General features: G+C 43.5%; 2 long non-coding RNA genes across 3 annotated transcripts in view; both read right to left on the reverse strand.

Moving 5' to 3' along the window:
• The window catches only part of LOC135280892 (uncharacterized), a 41,054-nt gene that overhangs the window by 22,824 nt on the left and 5,100 nt on the right, over positions 1-13,130 (reverse strand). The window contains exons 3-5 of one of the 2 annotated variants that reach the window (XR_010347699.1): positions 11,412-11,603; positions 4,926-4,971; positions 4,710-4,827 (exon numbers count right to left, since the gene is read on the reverse strand). This is a non-coding gene — a long non-coding RNA (uncharacterized LOC135280892). Of the gene's footprint in view, positions 1-4,709; positions 4,828-4,925; positions 4,972-9,090; positions 9,477-11,411; positions 11,604-13,130 lie in introns of those variants that run through there. The other variant, XR_010347700.1, reaches the window with a different exon arrangement.
• LOC135280893 (uncharacterized) lies at positions 5,073-8,832 on the reverse strand. Its single transcript, XR_010347701.1, has 3 exons — positions 6,725-8,832; positions 6,438-6,571; positions 5,073-6,324 (listed from the first exon to the last, which is right to left on the reverse strand). It is a non-coding gene; the product is annotated as an uncharacterized LOC135280893 (long non-coding RNA).

Consider the following 13,130-nt stretch of genomic DNA (forward strand, 5'->3'; position numbering starts at 1 on the left):
TTAAAAAGGGATGGGATATTCAGAACCCTTCTTAATGGGAATCCTAAATCCCTTAAAACACTCCTGGCTTTGGTCAAAAATTGCCAGGGCTATAAATGCCTCAGGCACTATACCCAGCACCTGGACTTCCTCAGCTCTTTAAAGAGCAGGAAGGGGGCCTGAAGAGAAGCAAAGTGATGGTTATCTTTAATAACAAGCTGTTGCTGAAAGGTGGGATAAGCTGATTACAGTGCAGCCTGGGTGTAATTTTAAATAATTGACATGGCACTCAGAACTCATATCAGGATGCTTTTTCACTGTTCACGCATCAAAAGGAATTAAATACATTAAATAAACGTATTGGAGGGGTGAGGTATATCAAGCTGGTTAATGGATACAATCTGATATTATGCAAATTCAGATCAAGTAGCAGGAGATGATTTTGCTTGCATTGCCTCTAGTTAGAAAGAACAGTGGAAGGATGTTGTACCTACTCCTTCCTGCCTTTGCTATTGGGGTTTGCTATCTGTATTTCAGAGCCTGCTGCCCTTCAGACCTAGACCAGCACCCAAAATGAGGGGGGAATTTGCTCTTTGCTCTGATCCCAGTAACCTTTGCACCTGGTTGTTCAAGGTCGTGTGTGCACCTTTTACATGGGTTCCTGGGTGCCAACTGATCTGTGTCAGATATAAAAACAGGGAAGAGCAAGATCCTGAGAGCCTTAACTGAAAACACAAAGTATCACTGTCTAAACTCCTGTAGATTGAAGACCATTGAATTCCACCCTGGTATTTCTGTTGACTATAAGAATTTTTGCCTGTCAAAGCTGTCCAGGCATCTGGTCTGGGAACTGAAGAGATTTTCAGGTGAAGAAACTACATGTTGCCTTGTTAGTTCATTCCACTGGCTAATTTTCCTCATTACCAAATCATATGTAGGTAACATTTCTGCAAACTTTAGTGTGATTTTGCCTTTAACAATTTATATAAGAACACTTCATATGCTCTTGTGCTGCTCTGTATGTATTTGTGTGTCTGTGCTGTCTCTTCCCATTTTTAAAGCTATTTAAGCAAAAAAATCTTAAGTAGGACACTGGTAGAGAGATGAAGTTATCTCCCTAAGTTTAATGCAGAAAGGGAAATCTAACCCAGAGAGGCACCTCAGAACTTCAATTGACTTAAGTACCCATTCTGGAAAAACTAGTAAATTTTAAGGGTTTTATTATTATTTTATGTTATCTTTTCCCTGGCAGGAAGAGCAGCAATTTAAATCAGTCTCTTATGGTCCCATTGGTTTAAGTATCTGTATTTTGTGGATGTTAGCAAAGCCAAACTGTTCTGCTGAATGTTTATAATCTACCAGACCACTCCAACATAGTCATGGTCCATTGCTCTAATGTAACATGTCACCAATTTCACCAGCTGGCAAACCCAGCAACAGTGGTTTTGTCTGCTTTATAGATAACGAGCATCTTAATAGGCAACAATTAAATATTCATTTAGGAACTGATGGAAATCAAGCCACTGGGGATTCTGCCTTCTGAAAAGCTCTATTCCACCAATAATTGCCTCACCCGTGTAAAAAGTTTGTGACTCCAAATTAAGGCTCTAATCCTGGTTGCCTCAACAGCTGGTGGAATATCTGCCTCTATATTTCTCTCTCCCTCCCTGTCCCTGTCCAGGGTTATTCACAGTAGGAAATGGAAAGGAGAACACTAGAAGTTCACTCTGTCCAGCCATAAAGGAAAACACTGATTGACAGGCAAAGAGGGGAAGAAAAACACAAATCAAAAAAGGATTGAAGCAAGAGGACACTTGAGGGGCATGAGGGGGAATTTTCTTACAATGAATTTCCTTTACTGCAGCTATAGAAATAAAATTCCCAATGCACTATCACTGCATCTCCAGTTCATCAAATTCTTCTCTGATGGGCAGTTAGTTGCAAAGGATCTCTTTCATGGCACGAGGTGGGTGAGAAAGAGCTTCTTTGTCTTCAGAAAGAAACCATCTCTGCTTTTGAACTACTTCCTTCAACACTGATAAAAAAGGCCTTTCATGCTCCTTTCAGTGCATCCATTTTAAGCTGGAGTCAGTCAGCTTTTCAAAGTTAGCACAACTTGATCAAAACTGAGTTTGCCTTGGAAACTGCACATTAACTAGAATGTGATGTTCGATTAGGGAAGCAGAGAAGTACAATGAGAAAAGTTCTCTGACTCTTTAAATATCTCCTGTAGGAAGCATTCAGGCACTACCTCATCTTTTCTGCAACTCAAACAGGAGGTAAAAACAACAGAGTGTAGCTCTTATTTAATAACCTGGGAGGGATATGCCAACTCAGATGCTCTTCTACAAGAAGTCTGACTGATTTTCTGAGTTCTTCATGGGAGTATAATTAGTGCTGGAAGCTGCTGGAGGAAACTAAGGATGCAATAATTCTGCTTATCCTGCACCTCTGTGGTAAAAACACATGTGTTTGTCCCTGTGGCACTTTTACCCTCCAGCCTGACAAAAGGCATTGTGGCACAAAATACACCAGCCAAAGGACTAAGAAATTTTATTTTGGCTATTGTATCTGAGCAGGTGTTGGCTTGTCAATTCAGCTTAATAAGGTAAAGGTGTGTGGATGCAAATATGGATGATCTGGGGAGAAGCAGCCCAACTCATGGGAAACAAATTTTGGGAGACCAAATTATTCACATAAAGATCACCAAACAGTAGATAATTTTTGGATGCTTCCATTTGGGCTAAAAGTAGCCTGAATTCTCTGACATTTTAAAATAATTCTGTCACTGAGACATCTGTCAAACCAGAGTTATCATGAGAGGAAAAAAGCAAGCTCATAACATATTTCTGCTATTGCATTCTGGAACTGATGCCCTGAAACATCTCACCCCATTGCACTGAACAACTAGCAAAATTTATCTTGGTTTCTATCTCTTCTTCAGAGTATTTTATTGTAGACACTGAAAAAATACTAGAGATAGAACAGAGATTCTGACTTGTAGTAACACAAGTTACTGCAATCCTGTGTTGCATTATCAAATTATAATAGCATGGGTATTTCAACTCATAAATCAATTTCTTGATAACCCTCCAGAAAATCTGTAGCAAAATTAAGTCCCATAAATTCTCTTAGAGGGGTTGGTAATACTGCTGCTGCAGTAGTTCATGTGTTTCAGACCTTAGTGACTCTTTTTAGCCTTACTTCTCGTGATGTGCTTCTTAAGACAAATATTCCACAGAAGGAGCTAAACCAATTTCCTGTACTTTAGAGCCAATTTACTAAACCTTTCTTAAAGAACAGTTAGAGCATATTTTTAGTGATAAGGAAATCTCTTCAGTGCCCAAGCTATAATTTTATTGAATATTCCACTGCAGGTTATACACATTTACAAGAATGAAAATAATCATGTAATTAAGCTTGCCACCTAAATTATCATGTGTTTTTCTTATTTATGTGGCCAATTCCTCCAGTGGAAAGTGATTCTAAAATCACAGTCTACAGAGAAATGCTGAAATCACAATTTCTGCACCACTAGATCTAAAATGCTCTATCTCAGAAATGCTTTAATGTTCTTCAACCCAGCCAGGTTTCCAAAGGAGAGAGGAGCATTGCAGCTTAAGGTAACTGCAGTGGTCCAGGGCACCCCTGCCAGAGTGGCTAGTCTGACAGCTGGACTGAGCAGATACCTACTTCAGCTCCCTTCATTTGGGAGAACTGTCCTAAATGTAAAGTATGCACAGTGAGAAGGGGACAGAAATCCCCTTCTCCACAGGGAGGCCCTGGTGTCATCTCTATTTCAGGGGAAAATGCAGATATTAGAGGTATGTCCGTGCTGAAAATGTGAGGCAGCTCCCCAGGAGACTCCCAATGGCAAAGTGCCTTTCCATGCTCCTGGCTCCTTTTGGGTGCCACAGGATCAGGAGGTATTCAAGCTGTTGGAGAGTGCCAAAGGAGGGCTGTGAAGATGGTGGAGGATCTGGAGGGGAAGTAGCTGAGGGCACTGGAGAGGAGGAGAGGGCAGAGCTCACTCCGGGCTGCAGCTTCTCGGGAGGGACAGCTCCGATCTCTGCTCTGTGTGACCAGAGACAGGACCCGAGGGAACCTGGAGATGGGTCCGGGGATGCTTAGGATGGATACTGGGAAAAGGTTCTTCACCCAGAGGGTGGTGAGCGCTGGAACACAGATATTCTTGTCATCCCTCGATTCTTTAAAAAGGGATGGGCTATTCAGGACCCTTCCTCATGGGAATCCTAAATCACTTAAAATCCTCCTGGCTTTGGTCAAAAATCCAGGCTGCCCCGGGCAGTGACAGAGCTCAAGATGCATTTGGACAAGGCTGTCGGGCATATTTGGGGTGTTCCTGTGCGGGACTCCTGTGTCCCTCCGAGCTGGGGTACGCTGTGTTCTGTCTCCCGGGAGCGGAGCTGTGTGCCCGGGAGCCGAGCCCTGCAGGACACAGGGATGCGCTGGTGGCGAGTGCCATCTTGTGGGGACTGAGCCACGGAGCGGGGACACGGCCAGCCCTGGGCAGCCGCGGGGCCGGCGGGATGATGCTGCGAGCGCCGGGACCGCTCCAGCACCAGCAGCCGAATTCCCCATCCCAGGGGCTGAGCCGCGCGTCTTTCTCCCACTCTGCTATCCAGAGCGCAGGGATTAAACCAGACAAGGAACAGCCCGCTCGGAGTTCAGGCAGGTGAAGGTGGTGTGTGTCTTTTAGATAAAGGTACCTCATCTCCCAGAAAATGTGAACACTGCATCAGCTGTGCCTTGGAGTTCAGCCTGTATCAAGGTCTCGTGCCAGCACGTTTCAAGACAGTCCTGAATCTGGAGTGTAAAATCTCCATACTGCAAAAAAAAAAAAAGTGCATTCATATTTCAGATTTACACACAGTTAGAGAAATAAATTCTAAATCTTTGCATGACTGAGGCCAAGGAAGACCAACCTGCTATTATTTTTCTTTTCTGCTGGCTGTCACACTTCAGTGGCTTCTGCAAGTAAAGGTGAGAGAAATCATTTAGTGGCACATTTCAAGTACATTTTGCTCATTTTTGCTCCCAGCTGCAATTGTCTGTGCTCTGCGGTTTGCATGGTGCCCAAGGAATTCTTAGAGCAATTTCCTCATGTAAGACAGGCCAACACGAATAAGCAGGGCTGAGTAAATCACAACACAGAAAAGTTAAGTGACATTCCAAAAATCATGAAATGAGTCATTGGAACAGCTGACACAAAGCAGGTCACTGTCATAATCATGCAATGAGTTCCTGTCTATCCTCTATAACATCTCAAACAAATTCTGCCATGGCACATATCAGAGAAACCTCATGGATGGATGGGGACAGAATTTGGCCAGCTTACACTCTATAGCATTTGTAGATCTCTTTTCATAGACTATTTAGCTGCAATTATCATTCAGTGCTGAGCCAAATGCACATCTGATAAAAGCCACTCTGGGTAACATCCATAAACATGACAGAAAGGGATCAACTTTAACATCTTTTTAATAGATGCAGGTCATCTTCCAGCAACACTTATACCAGGGTATCAGCTCCAGAGGCCTGTTCTTTCCTCCAGGCTCTCCCCCACTTCAGTTTCAATAAGCTGAGGTACTCCTCCCTTTGCAGAAGTGTTTTCAAGCCCCCAAGAGCTCAGTAAACCACATCTCTGCTGTGGCTCTCCTGCTGTAACCCACCTCCCCAATAAACATGCACTCTAACTCCTTCACCTCCCAGCAACTCCTCAGCCTTCATCTCCTCTCTTACTGTCACTTTTGGCCCTTCGCTTGAGGGGACTTGAGCTCCTTAGTCAGCTGCTTCAGCCCAGTTAGAAATAAGAAGCATTGGTCTGGCTTCTGGTAAGGCTAAATTTGGCCTTGTATCCCTTAGCCAGCCACGTTTAGAGCCCTTGTACTTCCCACATGGTTCTGAGGAAATCCTGACCATGCTGTTAGCCTAAACCTCCAAGGAGGTGGGTTTCATCCCTGTTCTAAGGGTTTTGATGTCATTTGCCAGCACTGGGGGGGACCATTTTCCTGGCTAGACCTGTCAATCTCATCACTATCTACTTTGAGTGCTACCCAAGAGCACCAGGAGACAGTGGAGACAGCTTGCAAGCCTGCTCCATTTTTAATTGAAACCATTTTAATTCCTCCTTCCCCTCATCCTTTTGGAAGGCATTGGTCCCACGCCACTGCTGCTTTAGGGTGTTTGAGGTTTCCTCTGAAAGGCTGTTGTGCTGAACAAGCCCACTATGTTCTTTCTATAGGTGCTCTGCTTTGCCAGCAGACAGACATTCACTGGAGCAATTCTTCCATTCACACCAGCTCTGAGCCACTTTGCCATTCTCTGTGGGGAAAATAAGACATTGCAAAATCAGGACAGCATGTGAGAAAGGAGTCTAAGAACCCCATCCTCCCTACAGCTTCTTCCCAATAGGGAAAGTTATCCTGGGAACGTACCAAACGTAATGGAGAAATAAAATGCTTTCTAATGCATGACTGGAATAAAGCAGCATGACACGGTTAGCTGGGCGTTGCATCCTGATCAGTCAGACAGCAAAGACATCATGCTTCACTTAGCCCCAAAGCACCCACTGTGTGACAAGTATGAAAAGATGTGTTGGAGGGAGAGGAAGAGAAGGCTGCTTTGGGTCCAAAAAACCCTTTTGCCCCCACTGCACTCACAAAAGGGGTCCTGAATAGGAACCCAAATGAGCCCAGGGAATATTCATACGATCTTAATTTACCATGACTGCTGCCTACCAGCTCCAGATAAGTTGGATTAATAAACTGCCTTTCACTTGTGACACCTCGGCATGAATTTTGCATTAGACTCAATTCAGTAAAGTTCACAACTGACATGCTTGCTTTTATGACAATCCTTTTCAATTGTTTTTTGCACTGGGATGTCATAAAGATGTTTGAGCTCTTTTTTTTTTCTGGTGAGGAACTGTCTTTTATCCTGAAAAAGAGCTTTTATAACCCACTCATGCCGATAGCACTCTTGAATTAAGCTGGAAGGCAAAGCCCCTAGTCCATTTATACTATTAACAAGACAGGATTTTTCAGTGTCAATGAAAGCAGTGACGTGCTTGCTTCAGAGCTGGGCTTGTCACAGCAAAAAATTTCAATGCAATGGGGGTGGGGATGATTAAAACACAAAGAGCACACAATGTGTGATAAGATCAGCAGAACCTTTTGGAATTAATGCAAGGCGAGTGGATCATGCCCACCAATTAGAGCTTACATGGTACTTGCTAAATTTATCAGACCATGAATCTGTTCTTTCTTAATTGATAAGCAGGTGGCACGGCTGATCTGCATCCAGATACGAGGAGGAGAGATAAAAGTTGTTGGATGGATGGATGGATGGATGGATGGATGGATGGATGGATGGATGGATGGAAAAATGGATGATAGGTTTATGAGATTTTTATTTTTTTTACAATTACTTTTATTCCTGTGCTGACAAAGCCAGGTGTCTTAGCTGTTGCTGCAATCAGAGAAGGAGGAAGAGCAACACATATCAAAATGGCTTAAACCAGCTCTTTGCATAACCAAGGCAGGACATCAGGAATATCTACACAGATTAGTCTGACTATGCTCCCTTGCAAAGGGTCAAGCCTCCCATTTTTCACCAGGGACAGAGCTCCAGTTTCTGACTTCTCTGTGTTCAACTGTAATACCATGTTTTTACTTCTTGAAAGCTGATTCTAGGCTGTTTGGACTGTGAATTAGGGAACATTTCAAGGGGAAGACAAGATTATTTGATCTTCTAAAGAACTGGGGTTTCTCACAGGGCTCAGAGGAGAGGATTGATGCAGTCAGGAATTATCAGCCATAGGAAGGAAAAGGACACAGGAACACAGGAGACTTTCCCAGGCTCTGGTAACTTTACAAAAACACAATTCTGCAAATCCTTTTCCCTTCAAATCAGCCACGCACCTTTCTGCTACAGGCAGCTCCTTCCCTCCCTCCCCTAGAAGCACCATCCTCTGCTTGATGTGCTGTTTCCATAGCAACATTTAATTAATATAAACCCCCTGGCTGCTGCACAGCACAGGTAGTATCTATAAGCAGCATTAAACATGAAATAAAAGCAGAAAGTTCAGCCAGCAAAAGGCCCGGCTCCAATCTCAAGTGTGTTTACAACAGTGGAGTGGAGCCTGTGCACTGAGGAGGAAGAGAGTTACTTTTGCTTTTAATTACACAAGATGTACATAGCAGTTAATTAATACAGAGCAAAATCTGGAGGTTCCTCAGCTTCCAACACTCTGATCAGCACCTCAGATCACACATGTGGGATGCAGCAGCTCCATACTCCGTGCAGCATCCTCTGAACACCTCCACAGCTCCCTGGGTACCCCCAATGCACAGTGATTTGGGGACAGGACCGGGGCTTTCTCTCCAGCTGCCACCAGAGCTGTCCCATCCCCCTTTTCTCAGTATCTGAGAGGACAGGGCCTGGGTATTTCTGATTAACACCCCTCACACCTTTCCTCCCTTCCTCCAGGAGCCACTTTGGCATCTCCTGATGGAAAGCTGGGGAGTTGCAATTACAATGAGGCCTCAGAAACAAACTGGTTTTATGGTTTTTAGGAATTGCAGATGTGTGGACATGTTTCCACCAATAAATTCTGGGCTGTAACTTGATCAGGAGCGTGATGCCGTGGTTTCTAAAGATGACAAAGCTTCCTTTTTTGCTTTTTCTGGCAAAGCACCTTCACACCACAGTGCTTTCAGGAATTTAAGAACAGTAGATGCAGAGAAGGCACAATGCTCCCTCTGAGCCACCAAACCCCTCTTCTGATTGGCTTTGGTTTCACTGCTTGTCCAATTTAATATGAAAGCATTTAATAAGTCACCTGGAATAAGGCCCCCCCTGAGCAAGGCCTGTTATATAATTGCATAATTCCACAAATCACAGAGATTTTGGGAGCAAATTACCCTAATTTAAAGACACCATCCAGGTAGCCGCTACACAATAGGGCCTCCTCTCTACTTCCATTTTAATTATCTAATCCTTTTTCTTTTTTTTTTTTTTTTTTTTTTTTTTTTTGCTTATTTAAAACTTCTGTGGGTTTTAAATAAGCAAAAATTGTGCAGTGGGATTCCTTGCATTTGGAGAAGTCCTTAATTTGGTGGTCTGAACAGGAATAGAGAGTCACAACTACACAAGCAGCAAGGATCAGTGTTAGGATTCCTCTGAAGAAAGGTGCTTGGGCCCTGCTCTAAAAGCCAGGCATTTTCCAGCTGCCTCTAAAAACTCATTATAAAGGACACAGAGCATCTGTCTCCCCTCTGTGTGTGAAGTGGGTTTTAATTCACATCCCTCAGGTTTTCTGGTCTCTTGTGGGAAAAGAAGGGGAGTCTGAAGCTTGAGGAAATAACCAACACTGTTCACCTTATATCCAGCACTCAGAGAAGAAGGTTTCAGTCTCTCTGTCCCTGGGGTGCGTGCAAGGGATTTCCTCTGGGTGTCCATATGTTGATTTCATCCTGGAATTCAGAATTACCACTTTGCTTTTCTACAAAATTTTGTTATCCCAGAGCTTCTCATCAAGTCTAATTGTTCTGGCATGTCAGTTACCTGGTATCTGAGTCAGTTTCTTTCCTGAAACTTAATCTTCATAGAAGTACAGAAAAAGAAACTATTCCAGTTAGAATTTTACAGTGAATAATTTTTGAATGGAAAAGGGTTTTACAGTGAAAAAAAATTAAAATACATGTAACAGTTTCTGTTTATCTTCTAATTTAAAAGACTGAAATTCTAACTACAGCAGGAAAAAAAATTTGGAGTCAGTAGCTGACAATGCTCTTTCTGGCCGTCACTGGAATTCAGCAGAAGGTAAACGTTTGCATGAATATGGTACTTTATTTTCTTCTTGATTTTCACTGGCATGGAGAAAACGGGGAGAAGAACAAAAGGAAACTTTCCCACTTGGATGCAACAATATCTGCTCTCCCAGGGCCTTGGCAATGGTCTGTTTGCTAATGCCCTTGTGAAAAGCACTTCGGAAGTGCTTTGAAACTCTCCTTTGGGGCACGGAAAAATCAACAGCTAAACAACAGACCCCAGGGACTCATTTCTGTAGCTGAAACAACACTCTAAATCTCTGTTACTTCAGACTTATGTAACCCTTAGTATTTACTAGTGCACAATAATATTGATTTGGACATGAGGGGATATAAGAACTAATGGAGGCAGGCAGGACTGGTACGGGGCTGGCAGCTCAGCTGAAGTTTGCAGTGAGCACTTCTGAAATCAGCCTAATTATCAGTGACACCAGCAAGCATCTGGACCCTGCTGAGGCTTTGGCAGAGAGAATCTTAAAGCTTTACTTCTCAGCAGAAGTGTTCAAGGAGGTGTCTGTGCTGAAGAAAAATAATTAAAGTAAATCAGTGGGAACGCACCTGTAAATTCAAGCACATACCAAGTACTGCAGCTTTAGAAAAGTTTCACAACTACAGCACAGAGTCTGGCTGCACAGAAAGATGAAACATTACATGACTTATTTGAGTATGTATCACATACAAGGGGCAGAAAGGTGGAGGAATCTCCAGCCTGAGACATTCAAAGCTCAGCTCCACAAGCCCCTGAGCAAGCTGGTCTAGCTGGGTTTGTGCTGAGTGTTGGGCCAAATGAGTGCCTGTGATCTGCTCCAGCCAAAATTATGATGTGACTTTAGGACCATATTATTTACCTGTGCTATTTCAAACACAGGGAAATTTTTAAAAAATATTTTTTAAAATTCTTAAGGTTTTTGTCCTCTGAATTGCATGTTAACATGGGTGGCATTAACAGCATTTTAAGTGGCAGCATCCTCCAGTCTGCTTATAATTTTATGATCCTTTTTTCCTTGGTATTTTTGATGCTTCTTAAATTACACAGCCTGTCAATGACTAGCAGGTTGTCTTCAGCAGGTGTTAATACAGCTATTCCAATGCAGAAGCTGGAGCTCAAAGAACAGTATTGGCAGGTGATTATTCACAGGGAGAAGAAAAAAGACTCTTAGGAAAGAAACAGTGTCCAATTATTTGGTTGAAGCATGTGAGACTATATTTTGTAATAAAGTCTTAAATCTTAGTAAGTTTTCTTCCTTGGTTATGAAGCAGAAATTGGAACACATTTGAAAAGACCCAGGCCTGAAGAAGAGAGCAGGGAATGGACATACTCATGAGGAAGGAGAATTCCTGCCAAGGGTGGTGCTCACAGCAGGCAATGGCTTTTTTCTCCTTTATCACATATTCAAATTGCTGCAAACACCATTTGACTCAGGATTTTGCATAAGGCCATGTCCTTTGACTGATAGAGTCCAGGAACAGAAATAAAGCAGGCTTGGTACAGCATGGGAGGAATGGGGCAGAAAAGGATAATGTGAAGGATACTTTAATTACTTGGCTTTGAAATTGCAACTAAACTCAGCGTCTCACCTGAACACACTGCTGTGGCTGCTGGACACTGAGCTGGCCTGTGCTACTCAGCACAATAATGCTGCACCACCATCCAGCTTTTACCTGTATTTTAAAATTACAAGGGTTTTGGTATGCATGTGGCAACAATTCAATTCTGCAGGCTCTCTCTACTCAGTCATTTCTCTCAGCAGCAGGAAAAACAGAAGCCAGCTAGAAAAAAAAAAAAAAAAAAACCTGAGCAGGCAAGATGTGGAATTTTTAAGCCTGTAGTGTTTCAAACCACCCATCTGGAGGAATATCCAGCCTTGGATGGGAGATGTTACTCGGAAGAGAAAAGATTTCTTTGTTTAATTTTGGATCATTGACTTTGACACAGTTCATAAGTGGTTAAAATAGTTTGCAATTGGGCCACTGACATTTTTTCTTTTGTATACAGTTTTATGCAAATGGAAAATAAACAGAAATGGGAGGTTGAGTTCATTTGGGTGCACACTTGGGCCATTTGTGAAATTAATGTTCACCACTAGAGGACTCTACAGCAATAGCTAATTGTCTTTTTTTTCCTTCTTTTTTTTCCTCCCCCCACCTTTTTTTCCTTCACTTCATGCTCCCTCTAGTAATCCTTTCTGTTATGACAAGCAATCCTGCTCCAGAAGCCCCAGGTGCCCCAGATTTTGAAACAAGTTCTCAGACAAGGCCAGTTTGAACTCACTGAGCTTCTTGCCCTGTTTAACATGGAAAATAAATGATCCCATTTTCAAGAAAACAACTGACATGTTATCCTGCAGGGGCATGCTAGGGGCCTCCTGGGATCACCTTTTCATTTCCTGCACTCGCCCCTGCCAAAACAAAGGAGTTTGGGCTCATGGAGGTGGACAGCCCAGGGACACAGACTCCAGATCCTAGGAATGAGTAGGAGGCAGTGACACAGTGCTGGAGCTGAGTCACAGCAAGGCTGTCTGTCCTCTCTCTCCTCCTAACACAATGCTGTCAGGACCCCTTCCCAGCTGGAGCTGCTTCCTCTGGAGTCCCTTGGCTCCCCTCAATACCCCCAAGCCAAAGAGGGCAGCCAAAAGGCTCCTTGTGCTCCCAGGTCACACTTCCTCTCTGCCTTTCTCAGATTCAAGGCATTGCAGAAAACTGGCCATTGATGGATAAATTAGAGTTTTAGAAGCACTTCTGGGCTTTTTTCTTTTCCCTCTGAAACCTCTCAGAAGGAAGTTTGGGTCTAAAACACAGACATTTAAACTCCAGGCAGCCAGCCAAAATCTGTGTCTTCTCTCAGACAATGAACACTGGGAAGCTTCACAGTGGGTCAGCAGCAGCCCTGCTTGGAGCCCCATGTGCTGGTACATGAGGATGAGCTGGGACCAGCTCTCCAGCTGTCCTTAGAAACTGAGACCTTGTCACATTCACCATTTGTCATGCCCTTGAGCTTCAGCACTCTGGAGTCAGCTGAGTCCAAGGCTTGTGCTGGCAGAATGGCCCTATTTATCTCAATCTCATGGTGTGAGGACATCTCTCCTTTGACCAGGCTGCTGGCTCCCCCAGTCCTACCACTCCACAGGGCAAAGAACAGCAGGAGAATGGCAGGTCTGGCACCTTAGACATTTCATCCTTCACCACAGGAAAGTAATGCTGGAGAATGGTTCCTTGGACCACCTCTAAGGAAAACAGGGACACCCATGCATCCACCTGCATTGCACAGGAAGACCTGACTCATGCAGCTCACTGCCA

The sequence above is a fragment of the Passer domesticus genome, chromosome 14 (assembly GCF_036417665.1).
Source record: "Passer domesticus isolate bPasDom1 chromosome 14, bPasDom1.hap1, whole genome shotgun sequence".
NCBI classification, from domain to species: Eukaryota; Metazoa; Chordata; class Aves; order Passeriformes; family Passeridae; genus Passer; species Passer domesticus.